The following is a 12,604-nucleotide window of genomic DNA, read 5'->3' on the forward strand; positions in this document are numbered from 1 at the left end:
CCCTGTTCACTGTTCACTGGCACTTGCAGGTCTCCTGATTATCTCTAAAGACCTATTACATTGCCTTCTGTCCTGTGTAAGTCCCCCCTACTCCAGGATTTCTCCTGGGGCTCTCTTGCCTACCCCCCTCTCAGCTTCTCATCTGAGCTTCTGAAGGAAGTCAGCCAAGACTTTGAATCCCACCCCAGACAATTCTCCCTTCTCTGGTCTCCCCAGTAATACTCGTTTCTAGCTTTTTCACTTTACCTCCTCCCGCTTAGTCTCCTGCACTGGCTTCTGTTCCTTTAGTCATTCTTTGAAGTGTGACAACCACAGGCGCCATTCCTCGTTAGTCTTCATTAATGTATGTGTTCTCCCTAGGTGCCCTTGTTTACCCTAGAGTCTACCATATCTCCTGAATCCCATCCTGTCCTTCACCCCAATCTCCCAGAGTCGCCACCTCCAAGGAGCCTCTCTAGACAGTCTACAGGCACATACCCAGGAGGACACCCAGGTCCTCCCCTTCACATTCAGGAGCACAGCCGGGTCTTCCCTTTCTTGTCCGACCCTCTTGCTTAGTGGTGGCACAGTAATTGCAAAGTCGCCCACAGTACAGGCTTGGCCATGCTTTCCCACCACTCACAGGCATTTCCTCGGGATTCTACTTACCCATCGATTACATTTTCTTTTCCTGTCATCATTGCCATAGCTGAGACAAATGAACTCCCAATTTATCAGTGGCAGTTGCTTCTGTTATCTTTATCTTGGTCTCCTTACCTCATGCCATTCTTTACAGCCTTTTCCTTGAAAGTCACAGATCTGATCGTGCATTACCCTTGATCAAATCTCCTGTTAGTTTTTATTGCCTACAAACCAAAGTCAAAATTTCTCAGCTTGGTATTCAAGGACTAGCATAATCTGGTTGCAACCTTTATTCATTCAAGCAATAAGCTAGGCACCAGAGATGAGTCAGGCCTTGGGGATACCTTTGTGAATCAGTTGCGGTCTCCGTAACTGACAGGACCACATTGTAGTAGGACTTTACAGACAACACACACACACACACACACACACACACACACACACACACACCAAGGGACAAGGAAAGAAAAACAGTAGACTGTGCTTTGGAGGATAATTCTCTCCATTATCAAGGTACCAAGCAGAAAATAAGGAGTGAGGAGTGACACTGACTGGCAGTCCTTGAAGAGTGACAAGACCAGAAGGAAGAAGAGGGGTGCTCTAGTTTGCTTTTCTGTTGCTGTGATAAAACACTGAACGAAGGCAACCTAGGGAGAAGAGGGTTTACTTCGGCCTACAGTTACAGTCATCATCAAGGGAAGTCAGGACAGAAACTCAAGCACTAACAGAGGCAGGAGCCATGGAAGAATGCTGCTTACTGGCTTCCTTCCTCTGGCTTGTTCGGCTAACTTTGTTTTTAAAAAATATTATTTTTATTTTACGAGTATGTGTGTATTGCCTACATGTATGTGAGTGTACCTGTGTCATGAAATACCCATGGAGGTCAGAAGAGGGTGTTGGATCCTCTGGAACTGGAGTTATGGATAGTTGTTAGCCACTATGTGGGTGCTGGGAACTGAACTGGGGTCCTCTGCAAGAACAGCCAGTGCTTTTAACTGCTGAGCCATCTCTCCAGCCTCTCAGCTAGCTTTCTTGTATAGCCTCGCCCCACCTGCCTAGAGATGGCACCTCCCACAGTGAACTGGGCTCTCCCACATTAACTAGCAATTGAGAAAATGTCTAATAGACATGGCCACAAGAAATTCTCCCATTGATGTTCCGTCTTCCCAGATAATTCTAGTCTGTGTCACATTGATAAAAGTTAACCAGCACAGGCAGGATGCAGAGAATCACATTCTTGGTACCTGTGCATACTGTTGTCTGCAGGGTGGGGGCTTCTTCCTGATTGCACTCCTCACAGGGAGAACGTCCTAGCCATTTGTGCCCCCAGTGCCTGGCAAATACATAGTAGGCTCAACACCTATGAGATGAGAAGGTGGATGGATGCATGGATGGAGGGATACACGCATGCATGGATAGAAGTATGCGCCATCTGAACTGAGTAGTGTGATATAGTAACGGCTTGTGTATGTGTAAGAATGGCTAAAATAACTTCTCAGGCTCTCTACCACTTTGATTAACTATCCTTTTTGTGAAATGGGTATATACTTATAAATGGCAGCATTTTTTTGTATTTGTCTTTAAGGAACTGCTCTTGCTGAGATCTGTGAGCAGCTTTTAAGCAGAACAGAGAGGCAGTGTACGCAGTGGCTAAGTGCCCAGCCTCTACAGTTAGACCAAATGTTGGTCCAACCACTTACCCAGGTCCTCACCAAGGCTCCAGTTTCTTTGTCTATGAAATATGCATAATGGGAGGAGGTCCAGTTTCCCAATATTTTACCGGGTGTGGTGATGGTGCACTCCTTTAGTCCTAGCACTCAGGAGGCAGAGGCAGGCAGATCGCTGAGAGATCAAGGCCTGCCTGGTCTCCGTAGTAAGTGCCAGGCCAGCTGGGGCTACAGGGAGACCCTGTCTCAAAAAGACCAAAAAAGAGAAAAAAGAGAAGAAAAAGAAAGAAAGAAAGAAAGAAAGAAAGAGAGAGAAAGAGAGAAAGAGAGAGAGAAAGAGAGAAAAAGAAAAAAAAAGAAAAAAGAAAGAAAGAAAGAAAGAAAAAGAAAGAAAGAAAGAAAGAGAGAGAGAAAGAGAGAGAGAAAGAGAGAGAAAGAGAAAAAAAGAAAAAAAAAGAAAAAAGAAAGAAAGAAAGAAAAAGAAAGAAAGAAAGAAAAAAAGAAAGATGTATAACAGCATCTTCTTTCACAGGGCTGCTGGGAAGACTCAGGACATGTGGGGAGAACTGGCCTAGTGTCTGGAACAAAAAGCCAGGCAGGCCACTTGTAGAGGACTGCTCTTTCTCCAGCCTGGCCTGTCCAAATGCCTCAAGTGGCTCTGAGAAAATGGCCATCACAGTCAACAGGAACATCCACTTCAGACCAGTTTTTCCAGTCAAAGGGAAGAGATTCTCCACTTTAGATTCTCCTTTGACTCCAGCTACCCCTGAAAATTGGCCGCAGATGGTAACACTGAAGGGGCACATCGTCTCATCAGCCTGGCACAGGAGGCTCTCTTCTGAGCCAGGCAGTAACAGCCAGATCCCTGGACTCACCACGTAATTTAGCTACTGTTTCTCATACTTGGTCTGTAGTTGTATCTACTAGGTAGCTGAAAACACGTTGGCTCTCATCTGACTTGTTAAGTAATACTGTGCCCCTCAGACGCCTCCAGTTTTGCCCTCTCTGTCCCTCTCTGAGGAGGTGTCTGGGTAGAGAGAAGTCAGTCACTCTGCCCTCTGCCCCCCAGAGGGAAGAACTTGTCTTCTTGATAGGTCTTCCAGGGGCCATGCTCCTGACTTCAGCCCTTTGCCTGCCTCAATCTGCACATCCTCGCCTTTATGACTCAAGCTAGGGGCTGCTGGTCTCTCATGGCTATGTTGGGGCCGAGGGCGGCTCCTTAGCTGACCAACTCTTTCTGGCCATGAGCCTATGCTTCCCCACCCAAGAGGTCTGCCCCTGGCCCCACTGTAGGGTCACATCATAGCAGCCTCTGGCTCACATCATGTGGGAACAACATCATAATACACCTACTCACCATCAGATACATCCGTTCAATCTCTCAGCACACCCAGTGCCCATGATTCAGGACTGCGTGGTCTTCAATGTTCCCCACAACTTATCAGGATGTTTGTATAGCTAAAGCCAACCCCCATCAGATCGTCCTCTACAACCTTGTCTTTGTTCTAAACTTCATTGCAGACAGGCATTGTGTCCTTGTGTGCTGGACAGCTTTAGTTGTCAACTTGACACACCTCAGTAGAGGGAACCTCAATTTTGGAATTGTTTCCATAGGACTGGCTTGTGGCCATGTCTATGGGGCACTTTCTTGATTTTTGAGTGATGTGGGAGGGCCCAGACCACTGTGGGTGGTGCCACCCCTGGGCAGGTTGTTCTGTATTGTATAAGAAAGCAGGCTGAGCATGGATGGGCCAGGGGAACAAGTCAGTAAGCAGTGTTCCTCCATGGCCTGTACTGCAGCTCCTTCCTCCAGGTTCCTGCCCTGAGTTCCTACCTTGGCCTCCCTGATGAACTAAGACCTGGGAGATGTGAGCCATTAAACCCTTTCCTCCCCAAGTTGGTATTGGTCAGAGTATTTTGTCACAGCAATGGAGAAACAAACTAGAACACCCCTCCAGTGGTGGAAGTTCCATTGAGCTTCTGCAAGGCATCTTCCTCACTCTACTCAAGTAAAGTGGGAGTGCAAGCCATTTCTCAGATCACCTGAGCTGAGTGTAATGTCCACAGATCTTGGCAGTTGAACAAACTGCCTTCTTTATTCTGTCCCCCCACCTTTCTTTTCTGATTCCTGTGATAGGCCTACTGGCCCAGCCTCTGAGAAAGTTTATAAGCAGCAGAATGGGTAGGAGGTCTGAAAGCATATTGCTTCATATTTGCAAAAAGTTCCTCTTGCTGGGCCATAGCTAGTGGAACTGATATCCTTCAGGTATTATGTTGGGAACCCCAGTAAAGAGCTGCCTCACAAACATAATTCAGATGTTCTCATCCCCACATGAAAAGATGTTCAACATCTTTAACCACCAACAAAATGCAAATCCAAAGTCCAGGATGCCTTCACAGCTACTAAGAGGACTTTAAGGGAAAAAGTAAACAATAACAAGTGTTGACCAGGATGTAGAGAAAATGGAGCACTAACACAATGCTGGTGGAATACAAAATGGTACGGCAACTTTAGAAAAGTTTGGCCGTTTCTCAAATGGTGAAGCTTGGAGTTACCCAACAGTCTCACACCTAAGTACCTAAAAGAAAAAAGGGTTGCACTCTTGCACAGTGAGTCCACTAGTGTTCATAGATTATGCATCAGAGCCCAAAAGTAGAAACAATCCAAATGGCCATCAAATGATGAATATGGATTAGTCAGCCATAAAGGAGTGAAGTTCTCATACATGCTGCAACATGATGAACCGTGATGTGAAAGAAGCCAGTCAAATAGGACTGCATCTTACAGCATTCCATTACATGTAATGTCCAGAAGCAGAAAATAAATCCATGACTGCCAGGGAGTAAAGGCAGGGGAGAACTAGGAAATAACTGCTAATAGATCTGTCTTCTTGAAAATGCTCTCAAGTTAGTAGTGGTAGTATTTGCACAGTTCTGTAAATGTGCTAAAAGTCATTGGGGGTATATTCTTGAATGGGTGAACTGTACAGTGTGTGAATTTAATCTCTAGAAAGTTGTTTTAAAATGCCTCATTTCATTCTCTTTTCCAGTTTCCTAGCTTTCTGTTATTTCAAGACTTGCAGCTGGGAAAGTAGCTCAGTTGGTACAGTGTTTGCCTAGCATGCATGAAGCCCTGGGTTTGATCCCCAGCACCACAGAAACCAGTAAAGCATTTGTAATCCTCAGCACTCAGAAAGTGCAAGGTCATCCTTAGTTACATAGTGAGTTTATGGTCAGCCTGGGATACATGAGACCCTGTCTTAGAAAGGGGGGGCGGTTCTAAAGTAATATTATTACTTTCTAGTATTAGGTGGATAATAATAGAATGATTTAAAAATGACATTTTCCACTAGAAAATAAGTTTTTAGAAGCCAGAGATTTTTGTTTGTTTCATTTTGTTATGTGCATTATGCTTAACACAAGACCTGGCACATACTAGGGTCTCTATAAGTGTTGGATGATGGGCTGAAGAGTTGGCTCAGTGATTAAAAGCACTGGCTGCTCTTGCAGAGGACCCAGGTTTGGTTTGCAGCACCCACATGGAGGGTAACTGTCTTTAACTCTAGTTCTAGGGGATCTGATGCCCTCTTCTGACCTTTGTAGGCACTGCACAACATGGGTGCACTTATAACCACGTAGGCAATACACTCATACACATAAAATAAAAATAATAAATAAAACTTTTTTTGGTCTTTTTGAGACAGGGTCTCCCTGCAGCCCCAGCTGATTTGGAACTCACTATGTAGACTAGGCTGGTCTTGATCTCACAGAGATCTACCTGCCTCTGCCTCCCAAATGCTGGGATTAAGGGTATGCACCAGCATGCCCAGCCCAAATAAAAGTTTAAAAACAATAAATGTTGGATGAGAGGCACTCTCATGGAGCTCACATCCTAAACGTACAGTCTCATGGTGACCTAATTCTTTGTTCTTTCTTTTTTAAAATTTATTTTATTTTTGTTTTATGTGTATGAGTGTTTTGCCTGCATGTAAGTACACCAAGTGCATGCAATGCCCCTGGAGGCCAGAAGAGGATGTCAGATCCCCTGAAATTGGAGTTACAGACTGTTAAAACCATGTGGGTGCTGGGAACCCAGCCTGTGTCCTCTGCAAGAGCACTGTGCTAGTGCTCTTAACCACTAAGCCATCTCTCCAGCCCCTCCTCTTTTTAAAATGGTGTTGGGGAGGCTAAGAAACCCAGGGCCTTGCACACACTGGGCAAGCATTGTATCACTGAGCCCCACCCCAGTCCTCAGCATGGGGTGAGGCCTCCAGGATATGTGGATGGTACAAATGCAACAGGCCTCTCTGTGTCTTAGGGGAACTTAGAACCAAGGAGATCCATATTGAGCAGGTTCTGCACTTCTATTCAATGCTACAAATAGTATCTGGCAATCAATAAGAATTACAAATATATTGTGATGGCAGGTTGTTTTAATTTAAAGTTTCTTTTTTTTTGTCTTTTTGAGACAGGGTCTCCCTGAAGCCCCAACTGGCCTGGAACTCACTATGTAGACCAGGCTGGCCTTGAACTGACAGAGATCCACCTGCCTCTGCCTCCCAAGTGTTAGGATTAAAGGCATACGCCACCATGCCCAGCCCTTAAAATTCCTCTTGGTGGGACTTTGTGGAGGAGTTGGGCTGAGTTAAGACTTTGGTTCAAAGAAAAGAGAGGTTCTGAAGGGAGAGGCTGAATGAGGAGAAGGTCAGCTGAGACATGAGAGAGCGTGCATTTCCAATAGAAAGGCCTTGCCAGTAAGGAAACATTTCCAAGCTGAGATTTTAATGTCTTTCAGAAATGGGGAGTAAAATCAGGAGCAGAGAGTGCCAAGTCCCATTCTTCATTTCAGGAAGGCTTTAAGAGGTGTGACTGGAAAGGGTGATTCAGGGACTGGGAAGGGAGAGAACAAGGGTGTCTGAAAGAGATGGGAAGATTTAATTGGTTATAATTGCCTTCTTTACCAAGGAAAACTGTGAAAAGATAGCCAAGAGTTCAAGGCTGAGGGTAAAGAGATACAGGATGATGACAGAAGCTGGAAGCTAAGAGGCACTTGTCCGTGTGCAACCCTCAGTGAATGGAGGAGGCCAGAGGGTCAAAAGGAAAGCAAGGAGACATGTCCAACAGACTTTTTCCCACACAACCTCCCCCATGCCCCCACACCCGTATTGTCATCTTAACATGCAGGAATTCTGGGAAAACTTTTGTGAGATGGAGGTGTAAAGAGAGCCAGGAAGTGATTAAGATATGAATAAGGTTTTGGAAGAAGGCAGAGTAAGGCAGAAGGGTTAACATGCTCCAGGAGATGGGAGGAGGTATGGGAAGAGTAAGGTTGAAGGTCAAGGATGATGCTACAGAATCTGGAATAAATCACAAGGGAAGTTTTGGAAAAGGAAGAGACGGGTCAGAGAAAGACCCTATAGCACAAGAGTCTTATGAACCAGGAAGCAAATAGAGCTCTGAGATCTTCCTGCAAGGGTCACCTAACTCCACACTCAAGGACCCATGCCTGAGATGATAACCAAGTGAGCCCAGGCATAGGTAAATCCTGTGTCCAAGGCAGTGAGACAAGTTTTCCTTTTCCTGCAGTTTGGTGACTCTTTTATGGCTTCTGTTTGCCAAGCCCAGTAGAAGGAACAAACCACAGTATGGCCTGATGGTCAGGGCAGGGAGTTTGGGCATAGGACAAGTCCAGGCATGGTGGCTCCCCAGCTCATATCACCAACCATGGGCACTGTGCTAAGCTCCTGACCCACTGGGGTGCTAAGTACATCATCACCCCAGGTACACCAGATTTTAAGTAATGTATCTATAGAGTCAGACTGTACAGCATTTGCCTTCAGAGTTTCTGGGGAAAACAGGCATCCAGGAAGTGATAGCTGTGGTGTTGGGTAGTTGTTTGATGCATGTACCATTGGTGTGCCAGTATTTCCTCCTGTTCTCCAGGCGTTTTGTTGTTGTTGTTGTTGTTGCTGTTGGTAGGTAGGGCCAAAGACCCTAAGGTATGGATTTCATAACTACTTTCTATGAGAATTTGGCTAAACAATATCACCTTTTAAACATTAGCGTCAAGTACTTAGCACAAAGCTACTTGTATAAATGTTAAATAATGACACTGCCATATAGATTTTAAGTGGCATTATCTCTGATATAGTATAAAATGTGTTATTATTCCTGAGAGGCCTTGAGAGGCCCATCACAAAGTGCCCATCTTAGGCTCTCGTGGGAAGGGAGCTCAAAACCTGAATCTGCCCTTATGCTCTGCCTCAGTATCTGGGACACAGCTGCCTTGTCTCAGCACACACACCCTCACCCCTCCCGTTCAACCCTGATATCCTCCTTCCTGAGCCAGGCCTTCTGTATCCCCAGCCTGGACTTGGGAACCTTCTATACACATTACTTCAGGAATTGTTTACCTTGGACAGAGGAGTGGCCCACTCCTCCTTAGGAAAGGCCACCACAGATGCCTGCTGCGGGTTTGCTCTGGTGATTACTGACCGTAAGACCTTCCCATTAGGCTCCTCTTTGCTTCTCCATCTTCCTATCTCTTATTGCCTGCCCCCTTGCTTACTGTATCCATCTGGCTGCCTCTGTTCTTGCCAGAGTTTTTAGAACTCAGTGATCTGACTAGAAATGGCATATTTGCCTCCAAGCCTCTCCCCTCTACCTGGGAAGTCCTGCTTACCAGTATAAGTAAAGTTTTATGTCCACGACATTAGTGACTGTTCAAGAGCCTCCCTGTATCCTCAGACACTCAGGGTCCTTTCCACCCACAGACTTCCTCTAGAAGTACACAGTGAGCTTTTCCTCAGCAATCCTGGAGAAGATCCACGGAGACAAGCCTTGCCTGCTCATTTCTTGAACACTGGTCTTTCTCTTCGTTTCATGGCACTGAAGTGTGCCATGTGTGACCCCAGTGTGGCTGTATGCAAGCCTTACTCTTTGGACATGACGCCTCATCCTGTGATGTCTTTTCAGATTGACCTGCACCAAGCCCAGGGTCAAGAAATCAGACGTGGCTTGGCAACTAACTTCTGGTGAAGTTCCACTGTAACCCGTACCACTCAACATGGAATGTGATGGAAGTCACTGATTTTGTTGAATGAAACTCAGCTTCAAGCTCAACCTCAGGATTCTGGTATATAGGACTGGATCTGTAGTGACATCATGGATCTTGCCGATGCCCCCAGGGGAACTATGGACAGGACTATGGCTCCAATGGTCAGAGGGGCATCAGACAAGTCCCAACTTCTCAAAACCTGTTTCTGATCCTTAAAAAAAAACACCACACATGGGGCTGGAAAGATGGCTCAGTGGTTAAGAACACAGGTTGTTCTTGAAGAAGACCTGGGTTTGAATCCCAGCTCCCACATGGTAGCTAACAACTGTCCATAACTCCAGTCCCGGGGGATCCGACAGTCTCTTCTGACACCCGAGGGCATTGCACAACACTGGTGCACTTACCTACATGCAGGCAATACACACATACACAGAAAATAAAAATAGCCAGGAGTGGTGGCACACACCTTTAATCCCAGAACTTGGGAGGCAGAGGCGGGCAGATCTCTGTGAGTTCGAGGCCAGCCTGGTCTACATAGTGAGTTCCGGGACAGATGGGGCTACAAGGAGACCCTGTCTCAAAAAGACAAAATAAATAAATAGATAAATAAATAAATAAATAAATAAATAGAAAAAATAAAAATAGTAAATAAAATATTTAAAAAACCAACAACACCGCTGTACTTCAAGCATTGTTATTAGTTAAGACAGAGTGTGAGGTTTCATGAGGCCCCCAGCAACATAGCATGGTTGAATCAGCCTAGAAAGTGGTGTGCTGCACAAGGTTGTATATACTCATTCCTCAATCAATTCATCTGCCTGACTGTGCATCCTCTGGCATGTCCCTCCAAAACATGGCAGTTAAGCTGAGATATGGAGGACACACTATCATGTAAAGATGTCTATGTGACAGATAAGCCAGGCCAAACTCAAGCCAAGCAAAGAAGCAAAGCAAGTATATATTCTGTTGCTAAACAGAATGTCACCTGAGATAGTTTCTAAAGAATGAAGATTTATTTAACTCATGGTTCTGGAGGACGGGAAGTCCAAGGTCAAGGGGACCACAGCTAATTGGGACTTTCTTTAGAGTTAGAGGCGGCACAGGACATCACGTGGCAAGAGAGACCTACTAGACACAGAGCCAAAATGATATTTTGAAAAGACCTATCCTGGGACTAGTGAGATGGCTCTTGGTGCTGTATCTGATGACCTGAGTTCAGTCCTCAGAACCCACATGCCCACATGATGGAAGGAGAAAACCAGCTCCCACAAGTTGTCCTCTGATGTTCATATAACACACATGCGCACACAGGCAGGATAGATAGACAGACAGATAGATAGATTATAGATAGATAGATAGATGATATATAGATGATAGATGTAAAAAATGTAAAGAAAAGACCTACCCTGGAGGCTAAGGATGTTAGCTTAGTTGGTAGAGTGCTTTCCTGGTGTATATATAATATCAACACGGCATAAACCAGGTGAGGTAGCATATGTCTGTAATCCCAGCAGTTGGGAGGTGGAAGCAGGAGGTTCAGAGTTCAAAAACATCTTCCTTGGCTACATATGAGTTTGAAGCTCCTATGGGTTAGAGACTCTGGTTCAAAATAAAAGACAGGAGAGACCTATACTGGAGATAACACTGTTATCTGGGTTAGAGACTCTGGTTCAAAATAAAAGAAAGGAGAGACCTATATTGGAGATAACACTGTAACCCATCACTCTGTGAAGATTCTTGAGGCCCTTGTGACCCAGTCACCTTTTCTAGGTACCACCTCTGAATATCTCACAATGGGGATGAACTTTCATCATGAGTTTTGATGGAGACATTCAAACTGTAGCTGCTACCAACCTCTTAGTTCCTGCCAGACTGTTGGGGAAAAAGAAGGGGGAGAGAAGTGTAGGCGGTCCTCCTACCACTGGTTAGCATTACAGATGTAGCAGGCTTGGGAAGCCTGCCCAGGCTCTGGACTTCACCCTCCAGCTCCCACCTCATTCATGCCCCAGAAACAAATGGAGGGGGCACTCTGGCTGGCCTGCTGGTGGGTGTCTCCATACTCTCCTCCACCTCTTTCTCTTTCCCAACTTTCCCAACCCAACTATTCTGGCTCTGCTCACACTGACTTGGGATGCCGCAGAGGGCCACCCACCCACCCATGCTCACAAAAGCAGGACTGTCTGGATCTGAGCAGGGTGACCATTTGAGGGCAGGCCTAGGAGCCACACTACTCTCCTTCCCTAAAGAAGCTGACATGTCCAGTCCAGTGAAGGGAGGGGAAGAGGTGGTCACTTGTTTAAATACTGTAACCTCTAGGCTCTGGCAGAGGCAGCTATGTGAAAAGCAAGGCTGGGTCTAGCAGGACTCTGTGATGGGACATGTCACAGCCCAAACCAAATCAAACCCAAAGAGTTTGAACTAAATATTTAATCCTTCACCACCAAACCAGCTGAAAATGTTTACTTTTCCACTGGAAACTGTTCCCCCGCCCCAGGTGCTAGTTAATAAGTGCAGGAGAAGATATGGACACTAACAACTAGCATTTGTCATGTCTCAATGGCTATGACTTACAGTATGACCTTGGAGAGGTTGTCCTGGGCTTCCCTGTCTTGTCAATGAGCCACCCTTGGGCAGGATATTATGAATAAAGAATCTGGCTGGGCATAGCAAGAGATGAAAGGTGGAGTGAGTTGTGGACTTCAAAGTGAAGCTTCCTGGATTAAAATCCACAGCCAGGTGACTATACTGAGCTTCATTTATCTCATTGTTACTGGGATGCAACTGGATAATGAAACGAAGTGCTCAGCACAGTGCCCGGCTCTCTATGTCTTTGAGAGAAGATGAGAAGTTAAATCACAGACACCATGTCAGGCTCTGCCAAGAGTTGTGAGGGCAGTACCAGAGGTGCTGAAGTGAAAGAAAGGGGCAGGGGGCTGTTGTAGAAAATGTGGTGTCTCCACCAGAAGGACAAACAGGCCGTGCACATGTGGGAACAGAATAAAAGAGTCATTTGGGCAAAGACCATTGGTAGTTAGAGGGCATCTCTCCAGCCTAAAGCTGAGGCCATGGAACAGAGGACTTCACAGGGAGATGGGGTTAGCGTGAGCTAGTTTGAAGTTAGATCATAGAAGACATTCCAAGGAACTTAGACCTTTATCTGCAAGCAAACAGAAGTGGAGCTGGTACAGATTTTCTTTTTTTAGAAGAAAATTTGGAAAATGCTTCTGGAAAGCTTTTTATGGGAAAGATTCTGGTTACT

General features: G+C 45.6%; 1 protein-coding gene across 8 annotated transcripts in view; it reads right to left on the reverse strand.

The window, feature by feature from the left end:
* The window catches only part of Fgf1 (fibroblast growth factor 1), a 112,993-nt gene that overhangs the window by 67,687 nt on the left and 32,702 nt on the right, over positions 1-12,604 (reverse strand). The window lies entirely within an intron of this gene.

Source organism: Nannospalax galili, unplaced genomic scaffold, assembly GCF_000622305.1.
Source record: "Nannospalax galili isolate Female #2095 unplaced genomic scaffold, S.galili_v1.0 scaffold1077, whole genome shotgun sequence".
Classification (NCBI taxonomy): Eukaryota; Metazoa; Chordata; class Mammalia; order Rodentia; family Spalacidae; genus Nannospalax; species Nannospalax galili.